At 48.1% G+C, this 21,141-nt stretch overlaps 1 protein-coding gene across 2 annotated transcripts in view; it reads left to right on the top strand.

Annotated features, from left to right (window-relative positions):
• The first annotated feature begins 4,090 nt into the window (after nt 1-4,090).
• The window catches only part of LOC123770531 (uncharacterized), a 187,928-nt gene continuing 170,877 nt past the window's right edge, over nt 4,091-21,141 (top strand). For both annotated transcript variants that reach the window (XR_011222212.1, XM_069301912.1), the window contains exon 1: nt 4,091-4,286. The gene's annotated coding sequence lies outside the window, so the exon portion shown is untranslated. The remainder of the gene's footprint in view (nt 4,287-21,141) is intronic.

Here is a 21,141-nt window from a genome sequence, read left to right on the forward strand (position 1 = left end):
ATGTCTAAATCTGTATTCTTTAGAGCGCGGGCGGGAGAAATACATAATAAATCTACACATGGAAAATATTAGATTGTCTGGTCCCAAATCTGCACACAGAAATAACATCACACGAGACCAGAAGGCATGGCAGGATATGAAGAACACCTCTGTTGATAAAACAGAGGTGCAATAGGTACTCTGTGGAGAACTCTATCAACATCAGAGGCCAGAGACTGTTCAACACGCTTCCATTAGTTGCATAATTGTCCGACCCTTCGCAGTGATCAAGAGAGAACTCGATAAACACCTCGAAATCAACCAAGCTGTGATTCATACGTCAGGCTGCAAGCAGCCGCGTCCAACAGCCTGGTTGACCAGGCCATCAACCAGGAGGCCTGGTCATAGACCGGGCCGCGGGGATCATGACCCCGGAAACATTGCAAGGTAACCGCAAGGTAACCGTGAGGCAAGGTGGAACATCAACATTTCTTAAGGTTCTGTCAAACACATTTCTAATGTCTACACCGCGAGTTGTTTCCTTTAATGCCACTAAGTTCAACATCTCGTCTGTCACATTTACACCAGAGGAAACATAACGAACAAATATTACCAGTTGTGGGTTGTCTTGTGTGTCTGTTGATGAGTCAAGAGCTAAGCTGAATGCATCATAACTTGTTTATTCATTTTGCATTTAGTCTGCAACATGAACACTGACCTGAGAGATGCGCCTCTCTTTAGTGTACTCACCTAGTTATGCTTGCGGGGGTTGAGCTCTGGCTCTTTGGTCTCCCCCCCCCCCCCTCTCAGCCGTTAATCAACTGGTGTACAGATTCCTGAACCTATTGGGCTCTATTAAATCTACAACTAAATCTATTTGAAACTGTGTATGGAGTCTGCCTCCACCACATCACTACTTAATGCATTCCATTTATTAACTACTCTGACACTGAAAAAATTCTTTATAGCGTCTCTGTGGCTCATTTGGATACTAACTTTCCACCTGTGTCCCTTTGTTCGTATTCCACCTGTGCTAAAGAGTTTGTCTTTTTCCACCCTGTCAATTCCCCCTGAGAATTTTGTAGGTGGTTATCATGTCTCCCCTTACTCTTCTGTTTTCGAGGGACGTAAGGTTCAGCTCCCTTAGCCTCTCCTCGTAGCTTATACCTCTCAGTTCCGGGAAGAGTTTGGTGGCATACCGCTGAATCTTCTCTAACTTTGTCTGGTGACGGAATTCATCATTGTCATGGTGCAGCCCGTCCTCCAAAAATGGGGTGGTAAATGTAAGAAGACAAATAAGTGCAATTATGTACTATTCATAGCAGATAGGAATTGTACTTAATTTCACTTAATATTAAATCGTACTGTCAAATATATTATGAATATTTGAGTTTACCTGAAAAATTGAATAGAAAACCACAACCTCACCTAAATGTCTTAGTTCTTGAACAATTAGTACTTAAACAATTAGTACATTAAATTAAACTAAATAAATTAAACAATTAGTACTTAACCTATAGCTATATTGATATTACAGTTTTATACAACTAATAAAACAAAACTATAATATATCAATAAATTGTAAAGTAACTCAGGATATTTTAAAATTTTGTATAAAATCTACTTTATTTAATAAACCTGAAAAAGAAATTCCTGATATTTTTAACTTGGGCGTTGCAAATTGAAATTGAAAACTTCATTCTAAAATTTTGAGTGAATTTACAGAAAACGAGGAGAATTAAATCAGAGGAGGGAGTTGGGTAAACGTAACAGCCCTGTAAGTGCAGTTATGCACTGTTTATGACAGTAAGAAAATGTACTTATTACACTTAGTATTAAATCGTACTGTCAATTCAGAGGATGGATTGCATGGTGGGAGACATACATACTGTGGGAGCCCTGGTCATGGTGGGAGACATACACACTGTGGGAGCGCCCAGCGAGGGAGCCCTGGTCATGGTGGGAGACATGCACACTGTGGGAGCACCCAGCGTGGGAGCCCTGGTCATGGTGGGAGACATGCACACTGTGGGAGCGCCTAGCGTGGGAGCCCTGGTCATTGTGGGAGACATACACACTGTGGGAACACCCAGCGTGGGAGCCCTGGTCATGGTGGGAGACATACACACTGTGGGAGCACCCAGCATGAGAGCCCTGGTCATGGTGGGAGACATACACACTGTGGGAGCACCCAGCTTGGGAGCCCTGGTCATGGTGGGAGACATGCACACTGTGGGAGCGCCCAGCGTGGGAGCCCTGGTCATGGTGGGAGACATACACACTGTGGGAGCCCTGGTCATGGTGGGAGACATACACACTGTGGGAGCACCCAGCGTGGGAGCCCTGGTCATGGTGGGAGACATACACAGTGTGGGAGCACCCAGCATGGGAGCCCTGGTCATGGTGGGAGACATACACACTGTGGGAGCCCTGGTCATGGTGGGAGACATACACACTGTGGGAGCACCCAGCGTGGGAGCCCTGGTCATGGTGGGAGACATGCACACTGTGGGAGCGCCCAGCGTGGGAGCCCTGGTCATGGTGGGAGACATACACACTGTGGGAGCCCTGGTCATGGTGGGAGACATACACACTGTGGAAGCACCCAGCGTGGGAGCCCTGGTCATGGTGGGAGACATACACACTGTGGGAGCACCCAGCATGGGAGCCCTGGTCATGGTGGGAGACACACACTGTGGGAGCGCCCAGCGTGGGAGCCCTGGTCATGGTGGGAGACATACACCCTGTGGGAGCGCCCAGCGTGGGAGCCATGGTCATGGTGGGAGACATACACACTGTGGGAGCGCCCAGCGTGGGAGCCCTGGTCATGGTGGGAGACATACACACTGTGGGAGCGCCCAGCGTGGGAGCCCTGGTCATGGTGGGAGACATACACACTGTGGGAGCACCCAGCGTGGGAGCCCTGGTCATGGAGGGAGACATACAGATTGTGGGAGCGCCTAGCGTGGGAGCCCTGATCATGGTGGGAGACATACACACTGTGGGAGCACCCAGCGTGGGAGCCCTGGTCATGGTAGGAGACATACACACTGTCGGAGCCCTGGTCATGGTGGGAGACACACACTGTGGGAGCGCCCAGCGTGGGAGCCTGGTCATGGTGGGAGACATACACACTGTGGGAGCGCCCAGCGTGGGAGCCCTGATCATGGTGGGAGACATACACACTGTGGGAGCCCTGGTCATGGTGGGAGACATACACACTGTGGGAGCCCTGGTCATGGTGGGAGACGTACACACTGTGGGAGCCCTGGTCATGGTGGGAGACATACACACTGTGGGAGCGCCCAGCGTGGGAGCCCTGGTCATGGTGGGAGACATACACACTGTGGGAGCGCCCAGCGTGGGAGCCCTGCTCATGGTGGGAGACATACACACTGTGGGAGCGCCCAGCGTGGGAGCCCTGCTCATGGTGGGAGACATACACACTGTGGGAGCGCCCAGCGTGGGAGCCCTGCTCATGGTGGGAGACATGCACACTGTGGGAGCGCCCAGCGTGGGAGCCCTGCTCATGGTGGGAGACATACACACTGTGGGAGCGCCCAGCGTGGGAGCCCTGGTCATAGTGGGAGACATACGCACTGTGGGAGCCTGGTCATGGTGGGAGACATACACACTGTGGGAGCACCCAGCGTGGGAGCCCTGGTCATGGTGGGAGACATACACACTGTGGGAGCACCCAGCGTGGAAGCCCTGGTCATGGTGGGAGACATACACACTGTGGGAGCACCCAGCGTGGGAGCACCCAGCGTGGGAGCCCTGGTCATGGTGGGAGACATACGCACTGTGGGAGCGCCCAGCGTGGGAGCCCTGGTCATGGTAGGAGACATACACACTGTGGGAGCGCCCAGCGTGGGAGCCCTGGTCATGGTAGGAGACATACGCACTGTGGGAGCGCCCAGCGTGGGAGCCCTGGTCATGGTGGGAGACAGATAAGATAAACACCAACACGACTGATAAGACACATACCTACACACGTCCTCACCATAAGGAACGTGTAAGCTACTGACGTTTACTGATATCATTTAAAACTTTGTATATTTTTAACTTTAAATATTTCCCATATAATATAATACATAATAACGTCATAACTCCACAACACGTGATGTTGCACTTGTGGGTAATATGCAGCCAGCATTATCAGCCATTATCGCTATCACTGTTATCAGTCTCTGGCGAATGTGTTCATATCTGTGTGTGTGGTGAACTTCCACACTTCCCAGTTGTTATTGATGGTTCCTCAGTGTGTTGTGGAACCTGAAGCTGGCCACTGTGTAGTGAACTACCAGGTTGTTGTGTTGTGTTGTGGAACCTGAAGCTGGTCACTGTGTAGTGAACTACCAGGTTGTTGTGTTGAGGAACCTGAAGCTGGCCACTGTGTAGTGAACTACCAGGTTGTTGTGTTGAGGAACCTGAAGCTGGCCACTGTGTAGTGAACTACCAGGTTGTTGTGTTGAGGAACCTGAAGCTGGCCACTGTGTAGTGAACTACCAGGTTGTTGTGTTGAGGAACCTGAAGCTGGCCACTGTGTAGTGAACTACCAGGTTGTTGTGTTGAGGAACCTGAAGCTGGTCACTGTGTAGTGAACTACCAGGTTGTTGTGTTGTGGAACCTGAAGCTGGCCACTGTGTAGTGAACTACCAGGTTGTTGTGTTGAGGAACCTGAAGCTGGTCACTGTGTAGTGAACTACCAGGTTGTTGTGTTGTGTTGAGGAACCTGAAGCTGGCCACTGTGTAGTGAACTACCAGGTTGTTGTGTTGAGGAACCTGAAGCTGGCCACTGTGTAGTGAACTACCAGGTTGTTGTGTTGAGGAACCTGAAGCTGGTCACTGTGTAGTGAACTACCAGGTTGTTGTGTTGTGTTGAGGAACCTGAAGCTGGCCACTGTGTAGTGAACTACCAGGTTGTTGTGTTGTGTTGTGGAACCTGAAGCTGGCCACTGTGTAGTGAACTACCAGGTTGTTGTGTTGTGTTGAGGAACCTGAAGCTGGCCACTGTGTAGTGAACTACCAGGTTGTTGTGTTGAGGAACCTGAAGCTGGTCACTGTGTAGTGAACTACCAGGTTGTTGTGTTGTGGAACCTGAAGCTGGCCACTGTGTAGTGAACTACCAGGTTGTTGTGTTGAGGAACCTGAAGCTGGTCACTGTGTAGTGAACTACCAGGTTGTTGTGTTGTGTTGAGGAACCTGAAGCTGGCCACTGTGTAGTGAACTACCAGGTTGTTGTGTTGAGGAACCTGAAGCTGGCCACTGTGTAGTGAACTACCAGGTTGTTGTGTTGAGGAACCTGAAGCTGGCCACTGTGTAGTGAACTACCAGGTTGTTGTGTTGAGGAACCTGAAGCTGGTCACTGTGTAGTGAACTACCAGGTTGTTGTGTTGAGGAACCTGAAGCTGGTCACTGTGTAGTGAACTACCAGGTTGTTGTGTTGAGGAACCTGAAGCTGGCCACTGTGTAGTGAACTACCAGGTTGTTGTGTTGTGTTGAGGAACCTGAAGCTGGTCACTGTGTAGTGAACTACCAGGTTGTTGTGTTGAGGAACCTGAAGCTGGCCACTGTGTAGTGAACTACCAGGTTGTTGTGTTGTGTTGAGGAACCTGAAGCTGGCCACTGTGTAGTGAACTACCAGGTTGTTGTGTTGTGTTGAGGAACCTGAAGCTGGCCACTGTGTAGTGAACTACCAGGTTGTTGTGTTGTGTTGAGGAACCTGAAGCTGGTCACTGTGTAGTGAACTACCAGGTTGTTGTGTTGAGGAACCTGAAGCTGGCCACTGTGTAGTGAACTACCAGGTTGTTGTGTTGAGGAACCTGAAGCTGGCCACTGTGTAGTGAACTACCAGGTTGTTGTGTTGTGTTGAGGAACCTGAAGCTGGCCACTGTGTAGTGAACTACCAGGTTGTTGTGTTGAGGAACCTGAAGCTGGCCACTGTGTAGTGAACTACCAGGTTGTTGTGTTGTGTTGAGGAACCTGAAGCTGGCCACTGTGTAGTGAACTACCAGGTTGTTGTGTTGTGTTGAGGAACCTGAAGCTGGTCACTGTGTAGTGAACTACCAGGTTGTTGTGTTGAGGAACCTGAAGCTGGCCACTGTGTAGTGAACTACCAGGTTGTTGTGTTGTGTTGAGGAACCTGAAGCTGGTCACTGTGTAGTGAACTACCAGGTTGTTGTGTTGTGTTGAGGAACCTGAAGCTGGCCACTGTGTAGTGAACTACCAGGTTGTTGTGTTGTGTTGAGGAACCTGAAGCTGGTCACTGTGTAGTGAACTACCAGGTTGTTGTGTTGAGGAACCTGAAGCTGGTCACTGTGTAGTGAACTACCAGGTTGTTGTGTTGAGGAACCTGAAGCTGGTCACTGTGTAGTGAACTACCAGGTTGTTGTGTTGTGGAACCTGAAGCTGGCCACTGTGTAGTGAACTACCAGGTTGTTGTGTTGAGGAACCTGAAGCTGGTCACTGTGTAGTGAACTACCAGGTTGTTGTGTTGAGGAACCTGAAGCTGGCCACTGTGTAGTGAACTACCAGGTTGTTGTGTTGTGTTGAGGAACCTGAAGCTGGTCACTGTGTAGTGAACTACCAGGTTGTTGTGTTGAGGAACCTGAAGCTGGTCACTGTGTAGTGAACTACCAGGTTGTTGTGTTGAGGAACCTGAAGCTGGCCACTGTGTAGTGAACTACCAGGTTGTTGTGTTGAGGAACCTGAAGCTGGCCACTGTGTAGTGAACTACCAGGTTGTTGTGTTGAGGAACCTGAAGCTGGTCACTGTGTAGTGAACTACCAGGTTGTTGTGTTGAGGAACCTGAAGCTGGCCACTGTGTAGTGAACTACCAGGTTGTTGTGTTGTGTTGAGGAACCTGAAGCTGGCCACTGTGTAGTGAACTACCAGGTTGTTGTGTTACGTTAACCTTTCCCTGCTGTATGGTGGACTGGCAGGTGTGTGGACAGTGTTGTAGTGAAGTTATCAGTGAAGACAGTGTTAAGTGTAACTTTCCCTGCTGTATGGTGGACTGGCAGGTGTGTGGACAGTGTTGTAGTGAAGTTATCAGTGAAGAAAGTGTTAAGTGTAACTTTCCCTGCTGTATTGTGGACTGACAGGTGTGTGGACAGTGTTGTAGTGAAGTTATGGAGGAAAATATTGTTAAGTGACTCACATATTTATATTTATCGTCATTGTTTAAGTTACTGGCAGTAAATTTATTCGAAATGGTTTTATAATTTACTAGTAGGGACACCCGGTGGAGCCCGGGTCTCTCTCTCTCTCTCTCACACACAATTAACTGTCTCTCCCTTCTCCCCGTTTCTCTATCTTTCTCTCCCTCTATCTACACCTCTCTACCCTCTCTCTCTCCCTCTATCTCCACCCCTCTACCTCTCTCTCTCTCTCTCTCTCTCTCTCTCTCTCTCTCTCTCTCTCTCTCTCTCTCTCTCTCTCTCTCTCTCTCTCTCTCTCTCTCTCTCTCTCTCTCTCTCTCTCTCTCTCTCTCTCTCTCCCCCTCTCTCTCTCTCTCTCTCTCTCTCTCTCTCTCTCTCTCTCTCTCTCTCTCTCTCTCTCTCTCTCTCTCTCTCTCTCTCTCTCTCTCTCTCTCTCTCTCTCTCTCACTCTCTCTCTCTCTCTCTCTCTCTCTCTCTCTCTCTCTCTCTCTCTCTCTCTCTCTCTCTCTCTCTCTCTCTCTCTCTCTCTCTCTCTCTCTCTCTCTCTCTCTCTCTCTCTCTCTCTCTCTCTCTCTCTCTCTCTCTCTCTCTCTCTCTCTCTCTCTCTCTCTCTCTCTCTCTCTCTCTCTCTCTTGCTCTCTCTCTCTCTCTCTCTCTCTCTCTCTCTCTCTCTCTCTCTCTCTCTCTCTCTCTCTCTCTCTCTCTCTCTCTCTCTCTCTCTCTCTCTCTCTCTCTCTCTCTCTCTCTCTCTCTCCTTCCCTCCCTCTCTCTCCCTCTTCACATCTCTCCCTACCTGCCTCTGTCTCCATCTTCCTCTGTCTTTTGACAACTGTAAAAGTCACATGTTCTCGCAGCTGCGGGCTCGGGATGATAGGAAGAAAATATATGTTAATATTCCTGTGATCAGTCCGTAATAACTGCTTTCAAATTGTTGTTTACCAAGTATTTGTCCGGAGGCCGGAACCCTAATGTTGTGGGGCTGACTGTGTGACTGTGGCGGGCTGTTCTCTCCTGAACTGTGTTACTGGTTCACAAGGAACACTGTTGCTGGTTCACAAGGAACACTGTTGCTGGTTCACAAGGAACACTGTTGCTGGTTCACAAGGAACACTGTTGCTGGTTCACAAGGAACACTGTTACTGGTTCACAAGGAACACTGTTGCTGGTTCACAAGGAACACTGTTGCTGGTTCACAAGGAACACTGTTGCTGGTTCACAAGGAACACTGTTGCTGGTTCACAAGGAACACTGTTGCTGGTTCACAAGGAACACTGTTGCTGGTTCACAAGGAACACTGTTGCTGGTTCACAAGGAACACTGTTGCTGGTTCACAAGGAACACTGTTGCTGGTTCACAAGGAACACTCTTGCTGGTTCACAAGGAACACTGTTGCTGGTTCACAAGGAACAATGTTGCTGGTTCACAAGGAACACTGTTGCTGGTTCACAAGGAACACTGTTGCTGGTTCACAAGGAACACTGTTGCTGGTTCACAAGGAACACTTGTTATGATCTCAGCCTGCAGGAGAAACGAGTCTCCCTTCTTGAGAGTTATTCAGCAAGCCTGACCTAACTAGAAGGTCTAGCAGAAATTGAGGTAATAATCCATATGTAAAATAGTTCCTTGGATATGTATATCAATTTGAGATTATGGGCAATGAAGAAGAAAATAGATAAATGACTGGCTAGGAGATGTGGACATTTTGCTGGAGGCGTGAGGCTCGCTTCTGGAGGGGCTTTGACCTCACTTGAGTGCCAGACATCGCAGGGGGAAGCCGCGCTCCGTTGAGCTCCCGTCAGAAGGGAACCCCTAGTGATATATCTCTAAGAGAAGAGAAGTGTGCAGACGTACCAGCTGTGGAATCGAGCTGGGAACGTTGTGGTCTCAAGTCCTGGTCGACGAGCAGATATTAAATCGCCCAGAAGCATTATTGTGGGCCGTGGGAGCGCCCTGACCAGACGCCGTCAGAGGGAAAGCGCCCTCGACCAATTAATCTGTGGTAAGCACGATATACGCCAGTTCATAGTGATTGCTTGTAGTTTGGTCGTGTGCCCAGCGACAGTAGCAATGTTTATGTATAAGTTAGACATGTTTTAATAAGGCAGAAAGCCTGAAATAAGAGAGTGGAGAGGGAGGAACACGGAGCGACGTCCGCCCCCTCCGAGCGCTGGCGGACGACTGAGGGAGCCTGGCTCCGGATGGAGGAAGACCCTCCCAGCGAGTGAGGACCGCCGCCAGGCGAGGTGGAGTATGGACCCGCCCAAAACGGGGGAGTCCACTCTCACTGTATGTAGAGGACAGATAGAGGTTTGAGGCAAGCATATTGTGTGGTTATTTTTGTTTATGTGTTAAAGGGGAACATTTTATTGGAACGTCGATGGGTTGCAGGTTTGTCTTTGGGGAAGATGTTGCTGAGAACTTCGAAGCCAGCAGATGAAGTAATTGATGAGACTCCAAGGTAGTGGAGCAGAGGACCTCGAGCTGTGAGGAGAAGCAGCAGTGAAGAGGAGTGTCACGTGCTTCTGTAGGGGTGGTGTAGCAGCCAAGAGAGCTGTGGAAGAACCTAACAGAAGGGTGAAGCACCGTAGTTGCACAAGGAAACTTCATGGTGTAGCAGCCAAGAGAGCTGTGGAAGAACCTAACAGAAGGGTGAAGCACCGTAGTTGCACAAGGAAACTTCATGATAGCAGCCTGGAGGAGCTGCAGAGGATCCTGGTAGTGAAGCCCGGAAGAACCTAAAGATATTAGGGTTGTGAACTTCCAGAGGTGGAAGGGGAAGTTCTGGTGGATTACTAGTAGGGAGTTGATAGTGTTTGGTTGTCATTAGCGTGCAAGACGCAGTGAGAGGTGAGTGACTGTTTGCATTCTTATGTCAAGGAGTGGTTTATTCTGAAGCTTAGAGTTGCAGTCGTAGGCTTGATTACCTACAGATGCATGTGCTCGAGGACTGACAGTGATCGATTAATCATTGTTGTGTATCAATGAACATTTATACTGATATATGTTATTGCATTCAAATGCTGGTTTTCTATATATACATTATCTTGCTGATAGTGCAACAGTGTATGTAGGCTTCATCAACTTGAGGAGGTTAATAGTATCAGGTGGTGAACCAGGAGGTAGGATACCACTTGATAAGCTGATAATAGAGTTCTGATGGTGTTGGAGTGCAACCTGATTGTGATATTATAGAGTATAGGATTCATTATTATTATATGTGTGTATGTATCGTGTATGTGCTTTGTTCAGTAAATGTGTCACAATTTGCTGGTGTTTGCCCTTGTCCTAGTGAGGCTTCCCAGGAGGTAGTAAAGAAGGAGAGAGAGAGAGAAAGAACCAAGAACCACTGCTGTGGACAGGGTAGGAGGTAATACTAGTAAGTCATAGGGGATTGAGGAGATCATATCTCATAAGGAGAGAGTGGGGAGTCACAGCGGCTCGAGTGGGTGTGTGCACGTGACAACGAGGCTAAGTGTTGGAGCCGCATCCCCTAAACGTGTGACGTTGAGCCCCTCTCCAAGAGCCAGAAGCGCCAAGGGTGATCTCCTAGTATAAGCACTCTGCCGAGTTGTGGGTTGGGTTGTCCATAGAGAAGGATCAACGACGACAACACCAACCAACCCACAGTCTATAATAATTTGGGGGCCTGTGTCCGGGAGAGTGAACTGACACACCCACACCCTGTCCAAGAGTGGAGTTGTACACCCTTGCTGAAATAAACTGTGTGACCGCAGGTGTATATTCTCTCTTGGGAAGACTCACAGGACAAGATGGATAAGGTGCAAGCGTTTGCGGAGTCAGGCAAGCCTGAGGACTTAGAAGGTTGCACGAGGGATCAATTGAAGCAAATAGCAGAAAAATGTGGCATCAGGTTGAGAGCATCTAAAGTAGTTGGGATGAAGGATGAGATCCTGAGGCAGTTAAGAGCCAAAAATGAAGCGGCAGAACAAGGAGCCCAGAAAGGTGCTGAAAGTGGAAAGGAGGATGATGGGCAGGATGAAGTGAGATCCCAGGGATCAAGTAGGAGCAGCAGGAGTAGCCGCAGTAGCAGGAGTAGCCGAAATAGGAGCTTGGAGAGATTCCAGTTAGAGCTCCAGATGCAGCAACAACGAGAGGACAAGGAGAGACAGTTCCAGCTGGAAAAGATGAAATTGGAACTCCAGATGAAAAATGAAGCCGAGAAAACCAAACTGGAAGTAGAAAAAGAGAAAGCCAGAATAAGAGAACTGGAGTTGGAACAAGAGAAAGAAAAAGAGAAAGCAAGACTAGAGGTCGAAAAAGAAAAAGCCCAGGTCGAAAAAGAAAAAGAGAGAACAAAACAAATGCAGATAGAAGCGAATAGAACCTTGGCTGAACAAAGGATTGAACATGGGTTGCCAGAGAGCACCACCCAGGTATCACACTCACCAGAGGTTAGGGTTAGGGAGAAGGACATTCCCTTGTTTGTTCCCGAAGAGGCAGAGAGCTTTTTCGAGCACTTTGAGAAAGTAGCCAGCATCAAGGAGTGGCCACAGGAGGAATGGGCCCAGCTGGTCCAGTTAAGATTGACCGGTGCAGCCAGGGAGGCATACACCCAATTGTCACTGGAAGAGTGCCAGGATTATGCCACGGTAAAGAGCAGCATATTGCGCTCGTTTCAGTTAACCCCAGAAGCTTATAGGAAGCGCTTCAGAGAGATGGTGAAAGTTGGAGCGTGTACGTTTGCTGAGACAGCAAGGGATCTGGAAAGACGATTCCAGAAGTGGATTGAGGCTGCTGGAGTTGGATCTTATGCTGACCTGAAGCAACTGATGGTCATGGATAAATTCTTGGAGATGATGCATCCCGAAACAAAGTTCAAGATCCAAGAAGCAGGGATAAAGGAGGTGAAAGATGCCGCAGATAGGGCGGATATGATTACTGAAGCGTACAAGAGCTTAAGGGAGAACAGAGTGAGAAGCGAGGCGAGACGCAGCCATAGCAGACCCAGTGGAGTCTGGGGAGGAAGAAGTTTTGGGGGGCAGACAAGCAGACCAGCTAGTTTTAAGCCCCAGGAAGGAAAGTTGCCGAGTCCGCCTGCTGGAGGTAAGCAGGAAAATAAAAGTGTGCAGAGGAGACAAGAGTCCAATGAAGCTCCACAGAGTATGAGTAGTACATCTGGCCCGAGGAACTCCAATACGAGTGGGCAGAGTCAGAGCTACTCGGGGGCGTATAGGAGAGATTTCTCCCAAATGAGATGCTACAAGTGCAACAGATCAGGTCACGTGATGCGAGATTGTCGGCAGGGCAAGAGAGTTGTGACCCTGGCCATGTGTGACCCCCGAAGCAAATATATCAATGTGTTCCAAGACAAACCACAGAGAGCGAATTTAGTGAACGAGAGGTATAGGCCGTTCATGAGCAAAGGTTGGATCAGTATAGGAGGCCAACCTGAAGTAGAAGTTGGTATCTTAAGAGATACCGGAGCTAATCAGAGCTTGATTACGAGAAGCCTGATTGGGAATGGTCGACGGTTAGCTGGCAGTGGGAAGATGAAAGTATATGGGTTATTGTCGGAGAGTGACATGCCCGTATGTGCTGTCCAGCTAAGGTCGGAATATGTGTCGGCAGAGGCGATGTTGGGAGTATGCCCCGACATACCTATTCCAGGAGTCCAAGTGATCCTAGGGAATGACTTGTGCGGGACAAAGGTGTTGCCAAGAGTCATGGCGGAGACTGTGCCAGAGGAGTGCCCAGAAGGCCACGGCACGGGTGGGACACCTGAGAGTGTGAACCTGACTGACATCCGAGGAGATGAGTCAGGAGACCGCCAAGCCATTGAAAACCCTGTCTCGGTAGTGACAAAGGCAGAGGTGGCCGACGAGGAAGACACTGGAGAAGGTGAGACAGTGTCGATTCAGCCAGTGGAAGAGATCGATGTAGATATAGCACGGCTATTTGATGAAGGTCCAGCCCAGGAGAATGAAGTCTCGGTGAGGTCGAAAGTGAAGATGGCCCAGCCGAAGAAGAATACTGTGAAGAGAGTTGACCTGAGTAAAGCCCAGACTGCTGAAATTGAGGGTCGGAAGGTGAATGCAACTGTGCTGAGTAGGAATGAGGAAAGATGTGGACATACTGAGGACGGGAGTAGAGCGTCACGTTGTCCACGAGCACAGAAGCATGTGGATAGTGGAGTTAAGTTGTTTGAGATGTCGAGAGTTGACGTGTTTCACAGACAACGTGGAGGAGAGATAGTGAAGAAGAGTAATAGCCGGGAAAATGAAAGGGGGAGAGACAGCATGTGTGGAGAGATGCTTACGAGCACTCTAGGGGAGGTAGAGCGACATGTACGGTCGAGTGCTGTTGAGTGTAGTACAGTGCTCGAAGAAACTTTTAAGGAACGAAGAAGAGTTGAAGGAGAAGAAATGGAGTTGTATAAAGATGAGAAATGTGGGAAGAGGATGATGATACAAGCATGGAGGAGTAGAAGAAAGCCGAGGACTCGATGGAAGTCAAACAGGATGATGTCTCGGATAAATGAGGAGACGAAAGGGAGAATCGTCGGTGAAGACGAGCGAGTGAAGTATGACGACAGGAGACGGAAGTATAATGGCAGTAGATGGAAGTATGAAGACGACAGAGGAGGTACAGACAGTAGATGTCTGACTCTGGACGGGAAGAGAAGAAGACGAGGAAACGGAGAGTGGAGACAGTAAGTAGAGTGGACCAATGGACTGCAGGCGTCCAAGGAGGACAGCCTAGCCAAGAGGTGCCAGAGAAGTCAAATCGTTTATGAGAAGATCGTGTTTCTGGAGAGTTGTGAGCCAGATGTTGCAAGGTGCCACGAATTAATTGTAGACTCCTAAGAGAGTATATTGGTTGAAGAACGAGACAGTGTGGTGGCGGATGTATTATCCCGAGCCTAGCCACTAGAATAACTCTCAAAAATAAGGGGAGGGGAGTGTTATGATCTCAGCCTGCAGGAGAAACGAGTCTCCCTTCTTGAGAGTTATTCAGCAAGCCTGACCTAACTAGAAGGTCTAGCAGAAATTGAGGTAATAATCCATATGTAAAATAGTTCCTTGGATATGTATATCAATTTGAGATTATGGGCAATGAAGAAGAAAATAGATAAATGACTGGCTAGGAGATGTGGACATTTTGCTGGAGGCGTGAGGCTCGCTTCTGGAGGGGCTTTGACCTCACTTGAGTGCCAGACATCGCAGGGGGAAGCCGCGCTCCGTTGAGCTCCCGTCAGAAGGGAACCCCTAGTGATATATCTCTAAGAGAAGAGAAGTGTGCAGACGTACCAGCTGTGGAATCGAGCTGGGAACGTTGTGGTCTCAAGTCCTGGTCGACGAGCAGATATTAAATCGCCCAGAAGCATTATTGTGGGCCGTGGGAGCGCCCTGACCAGACGCCGTCAGAGGGAAAGCGCCCTCGACCAATTAATCTGTGGTAAGCACGATATACGCCAGTTCATAGTGATTGCTTGTAGTTTGGTCGTGTGCCCAGCGACAGTAGCAATGTTTATGTATAAGTTAGACATGTTTTAATAAGGCAGAAAGCCTGAAATAAGAGAGTGGAGAGGGAGGAACACGGAGCGACGTCCGCCCCCTCTGAGCGCTGGCGGACGACTGAGGGAGCCTGGCTCCGGATGGAGGAAGACCCTCCCAGCGAGTGAGGACCGCCGCCAGGCGAGGTGGAGTATGGACCCGCCCAAAACGGGGGAGTCCAATCTCACTGTATGTAGAGGACAGATAGAGGTTTGAGGCAAGCATATTGTGTGGTTATTTTTGTTTATGTGTTAAAGGGGAACATTTTATTGGAACGTCGATGGGTTGCAGGTTTGTCTTTGGGGAAGAAGTTGCTGAGAACTTCGAAGCCAGCAGATGAAGTAATTGATGAGACTCCAAGGTAGTGGAGCAGAGGACCTCGAGCTGTGAGGAGAAGCAGCAGTGAAGAGGAGTGTCACGTGCTTCTGTAGAGGTGGTGTAGCAGCCAAGAGAGCTGTGGAAGAACCTAACAGAAGGGTGAAGCACCGTAGTTGCACAAGGAAACTTCATGGTGTAGCAGCCAAGAGAGCTGTGGAAGAACCTAACAGAAGGGTGAAGCACCGTAGTTGCACAAGGAAACTTCATGATAGCAGCCTGGAGGAGCTGCAGAGGATCCTGGTAGTGAAGCCCGGAAGAACCTAAAGATATTAGGGTTGTGAACTTCCAGAGGTGGAAGGGGAAGTTCTGGTGGATTACTAGTAGGGAGTTGATAGTGTTTGGTTGTCATTAGCGTGCAAGACGCAGTGAGAGGTGAGTGACTGTTTGCATTCTTATGTCAAGGAGTGGTTTATTCTGAAGCTTAGAGTTGCAGTCGTAGGCTTGATTACCTACAGATGTATGTGCTCGAGGACTGACAGTGATCGATTAATCATTGTTGTGTATCAATGAACATTTATACTGATATATGTTATTGCATTCAAATGCTGGTTTTCTATATATACATTATCTTGCTGATAGTGCAACAGTGTATGTAGGCTTCATCAACTTGAGGAGGTTAATAGTATCAGGTGGTGAACCAGGAGGTAGGATACCACTTGATAAGCTGATAATAGAGTTCTGATGGTGTTGGAGTGCAACCTGATTGTGATATTATAGAGTATAGGATTCATTATTATTATATGTGTGTATGTATCGTGTATGTGCTTTGTTCAGTAAATGTGTCACAATTTGCTGGTGTTTGCCCTTGTCCTAGTGAGGCTTCCCAGGAGGTAGTAAAGAAGGAGAGAGAGAGAGAAAGAACCAAGAACCACTGCTGTGGACAGGGTAGGAGGTAATACTAGTAAGTCATAGGGGATTGAGGAGATCATATCTCATAAGGAGAGAGTGGGGAGTCACAGCGGCTCGAGTGGGTGTGTGCACGTGACAACGAGGCTAAGTGTTGGAGCCGCATCCCCTAAACGTGTGACGTTGAGCCCCTCTCCAAGAGCCAGAAGCGCCAAGGGTGATCTCCTAGTATAAGCACTCTGCCGAGTTGTGGGTTGGGTTGTCCATAGAGAAGGATCAACGACGACAACACCAACCAACCCACAGTCTATAATACACTGTTGCTGGTTCACAAGGAACACTGTTGCTGGTTCACAAGGAACACTGTTGCTGGTTCACAAGGAACACTGTTGCTAGTTCACAAGGAACACTGTTGCTGGTTCACAAGGAACACTGTTGCTGGTTCACAAGGAACACTGTTGCTGGTTCACAAGGAACACTGTTGCTGGTTCACAAGGAACAATGTTGCTGGTTCACAAGGAACACTGTTGCTGGTTCACAAGGAACACTGTTGCTGGTTCACACGGAACACTGTTACTGGTTCACAAGGAACACTGTTGCTGGTTCACAAGAAACACTGTTGCTGGTTCACAAGGAACACTGGTGATGGTTCACAAGGAACACTGTTGCTGGTTCACAAGGAACACTGTTGCTGGTTCACAAGGAACACTGTTGCTGGTTCACAAGGAACACTGTTGCTAGTTCAGAAAGAAGACTGTTGCTGGTTCACAAGGAACACTGTTGCTGGTTCACAAGGAACACTGTTGCTGGTTCACAAGGAACACTGTTGCTGGTTCACAAGGAACACTGTTGCTGGTTCACAAGGAACACTGTTGCTAGTTCAGAAAGAAGACTGTTGCTGGTTCACAAGGAACACTGTTGCTGGTTCACAAGGAACACTGTTGCTGGTTCACAAGGAACACTGTTGCTGGTTCACAAGGAACACTGTTGCTGGTTCACAAGGAACACTGTTACTGGTTCAGAAAGAAGACTGTTGCTGGTTCACAAGGAACACTGTTGTTGGTTCACAAGGAACACTGTTGCTGGTTCACAAGGAACACTGTTGCTGGTTCACAAGGAACACTGTTGCTGGTTCACAAGGAACACTGTTGCTGGTTCACAAGGAACACTGTTGCTGGTTCACAAGGAACACTCTTGCTAGTTCAGAAAGAAGACTGTTGCTGGTTCACAAGGAACACTGTTGCTGGTTCACAAGGAACACTGTTGCTGGTTCACAAGGAACACTGTTGCTGGTTCACACGGAACACTGTTGCTGGTTCACAAGGAACACTGTTGCTGGTTCACAAGGAACACTCTTGCTAGTTCAGAAAGAAGACTGTTGCTGGTTCACAAGGAACACTGTTGCTGGTTCACAAGGAACACTGTTGCTAGTTCACAAGGAACACTGTTGCTGGTTCACAAGGAACACTGTTGCTGGTTCACAAGGAACACTGTTGCTGGTTCACAAGGAACACTGTTGCTGGTTCACAAGGAACACTGTTGCTGGTTCACAAGGAACACTGTTGCTGGTTCACAAGGAACACTCTTGCTAGTTCAGAAAGAAGACTGTTGCTGGTTCACAAGGAACACTGTTGTTGGTTCACAAGGAACACTGTTGCTGGTTCACAAGGAACACTCTTGCTGGTTCACAAGGAACACTCTTCCTGGTTCACAAGGAACACTGTTGCTGGTTCACAAGGAACACTGTTGCTGGTTCACAAGGAACACTGTTGCTGGTTCACAAGGAACACTGTTGCTGGTTCACAAGGAACACTGTTGCTGGTTCACAAGGAAGACTGTTGCTGGTTCACAAGGAACACTGTTGCTAGTTCAGAAGGAAGACTGTTGCTAGTTCAGAAGGAAGACTGTTGCTGGTTCAGAAGGAAGACTATTGATAGTTCACAAGGAAGACTGTTGCTAGTTCAGGAGGAAGACTGTTGCTAGTTCAGAAGGAAGACTGTTGCTAGTTCAGGAGGAAGACTGTTGCTAGTTCAGAAGGAAGACTGTTGGTAGTTCAGGAGGAAGACTGTTGCTAGTTCAGAAGGAAGACTGGTGCTAGTTCAGAAGGAAGAATGGTGCTAGTTCAGAAGGAAGACTGTTGCTAGTTCAGAAGGAAGACTGTTGCTAGTTCAGAAGGAAGACTGTTGCTAGTTCAGAAGGAAGACTGTTGCTAGTTCAGAAGGAAGACTGTTGCTAGTTCAGAAGGAAGACTGGTGCTAGTTCAGAAGGAAGACTGTTGCTAGTTCAGAAGGAAGACTGGTGCTAGTTCAGAAGGAAGACTGTTGCTAGTTCAGAAGGAAGACTGTTGCTAGTTCAGGAGGAAGACTGTTGCTAGTTCAGAAGGAAGACTGTTGCTAGTTCAGAAGGAAGACTGTTGCTAGTTCAGAAGGAAGACTGTTGCTAGTTCAGAAGGAAGACTGTTGCTAGTTCAGAAGGAAGACTGTTGCTAGTTCAGAAGGAAGACTGTTGCTAGTTCAGAAGGAAGACTGGTGCTAGTTCAGAAGGAAGACTGTTGCTAGTTCAGAAGGAAGACTGGTGCTAGTTCAGAAGGAAGACTGTTGCTAGTTCAGAAGGAAGACTGTTGCTAGTTCAGGAGGAAGACTGTTGCTAGTTCAGAAGGAAGACTGTTGCTAGTTCAGAAGGAAGACTGTTGCTAGTTCAGAAGGAAGACTGTTGCTAGTTAAGAAGGAAGACTGGTGCTAGTTCAGAAGGAAGACTGTTGCTAGTTCAGAAGGAAGACTGTTGCTAGTTCAGAAGGAAGACTGTTGCTAGTTCAGAAGGAAGACTGTTGCTAGTTCAGAAGGAAGAGAGGTTATTCAAGTTACTTGAAAGACTGGAAGTTTCAGTTTAGTACATAAATATATTGAATAAAGGTAAGAGTATTCTGGGATATAATTCTAGATGTTGTAGCACCAATATATCTAATAGAATTGTTCACCTTGCTCCTGCCCTTGTTGAGCCCCAGTTGGATTATACTGTTCATTGTTGGTCTCTGTATTACAGAATGAACATAAGTTCACTTGGTCTTGTTCAGAGAATAATAACAATCAATAACAGGAATTAGAAACCTCCTTTATGAAGAGAGATTAAGAAAAACTAAATTCACATTCTCTATAAAGTCGACGAATAAGGGGCGAGATTATTGAAATATATAAATAGATAGATGGGATATAAATAAGGTTTTAAATACAAAAAATTAAGGAAACACTGGATATAAATTGGACAAGTTTATATTCATGAAAGACCTGTGTCAATGTTCGTATGGAAACGGTTGTTGATTTATGTACAAATTATCAGGTAAGACAATAGGTGTGAGATCGGTGGATTGTTTCAAGCGTAGGTTAGACACACGTGAATGAGTTTGGGAGAATATAAATGGGAGCGGTGTGGTAAGGAAGAATGGGTCCTATGCAGTTCATGTTATTCTTATGTTGTTATATAGTAGTATGTGAGATACCCCAGATCAGTATCTGTGTCTGTCTCTCTCTCTGCGTGTTTACTTATGTGTCTTCCTCTTTCTCTGTATTGACCTAGTTGTGCTTGTGGGGGTTGAGCTCTGCTCTTTCCGCCCGCCTCTCAACTGTCAATCACTCAACTGTTACTACCTAACTAACTCCACCCCCCCCCCCCCCACACACACCCAGGCAGCAGCCCGCAACAGTCGTCTAACTCCCAAGTACCTATTTACTGCTAGGTAGCCCCCATATACGCCTCTAGACGGAGCCTTTATGTGCCTCTAGGCGGCTCCTTTATGTACCTCTAGGTGGCCCCTTTATGTGCCTCTAGACGGCCCTTTATGTGCCTCTAGGCGGCCCTTTATGTACCTCTAGACGGCCGTTTATGTGCCTCTAGGCGGCCCTTTATGTGTCTCTAGGCGACCCTTTATGTGCCTTTAGGCGGCCCTTTATGTACCTCTAGGTGGCCCTTTATGTGCCTCTAGGCGGCCCTTTATGTGCCTCTAGGCGGCCCTTTATGTGCCTCTAGGCGGCCCTTTATGTGCCTTTAGGCGGCCCTTTATGTGCCTCTAGGCGACCCTTTATGTGCCTTTAGGCGGCCCATTATGTACCTCTAGGCGGCCCTTTATGTGCCTCTAGGCGGCCCTTTATGTACCTCTAGGCGGCACTTTATATACCTCTATGTGGCCCCTCTATGTGCCTCTAGGCGGTCCTTTATGTACCTCTAAGCGGCCTCTTACGTACCTCTAGGCGGCCCTTTATATACCTCTATGTGGCCCCTCTATGTACCTCTAGGCGGCCCATTATGTACCTCCAGGCGACCCATTATGCACATCAAGGCGACCCATTATGCACATCAAGGCGGCCCTTTATGTGCCTCTAGGCGGCCCTTTATGTGCCTCTAGGCGGCCCTTTATGTGCCTCTAGGCGGCCCTTTATGTGCTTCTAGTCGGCCCTTTATGTACCTCTTGGTGGCCCTTTTTGTAACTCCAGAAGACCCATTATGTACCTCTATGCGGTCCTTTATGTACCTCTAGGTTGTCCTCTATGTACTTCTCGGCGGTCTTTTATGTACCTGTAGGTGGCCCCATTATGTACCACTAGGCGCCTCTTTATATACCTCTACGCGGCTCTTTATCCTTTAAACTGCGCATGGCGTATATATACGCCCTGAGTAACATGTCCCATGGTGCGCATGGCGTATATATACGCCCTGAGTAACATGTCCCATGGTGCGCATGGCGTATATATACGCCCTGAGTAACATGTCCCATGGTGCGCATGGCGTATATATACGCCATAGGGTGCCAGGCCTGATTCAAATGGCCCGCGGCTACACGGGGTTCACAGTAGCTTCCTCGGGGCTCTTGTAAACAGATGCCATTTTAAAAAAATATCGTGGGCAATATTCTGAGGTGTGAGAGGCACAGTACTGTTGGAGCAACCAAGGCCGGCGCACGCAGCATGAGCGAACAGCATTGCTGTTCAGCTTGTGACCACAGCATCGCCGAAAAATGTTTAAATAAATATATAATTGTTATTATTTAGCGATGACAATATTACAGATGACCAATGACTGTGATATAAATAACCAGGGTTGTGATAATAGCAGGATTGTTGTAATAATTAGCGCTGTGGGAGGAGTGATGCTGAGAGACGGAGGGAGACAGCATCGTTTACTGTGTGGCTAGCTGTTATTGTTTGCATTCACCATACCAGGTCAGTGGTTCTCTATGGTGAACACAAATGTAGATACTTATATATAAT

This window comes from Procambarus clarkii, chromosome 46 (assembly GCF_040958095.1).
Source record: "Procambarus clarkii isolate CNS0578487 chromosome 46, FALCON_Pclarkii_2.0, whole genome shotgun sequence".
In the NCBI taxonomy this organism is placed as follows: Eukaryota; Metazoa; Arthropoda; class Malacostraca; order Decapoda; family Cambaridae; genus Procambarus; species Procambarus clarkii.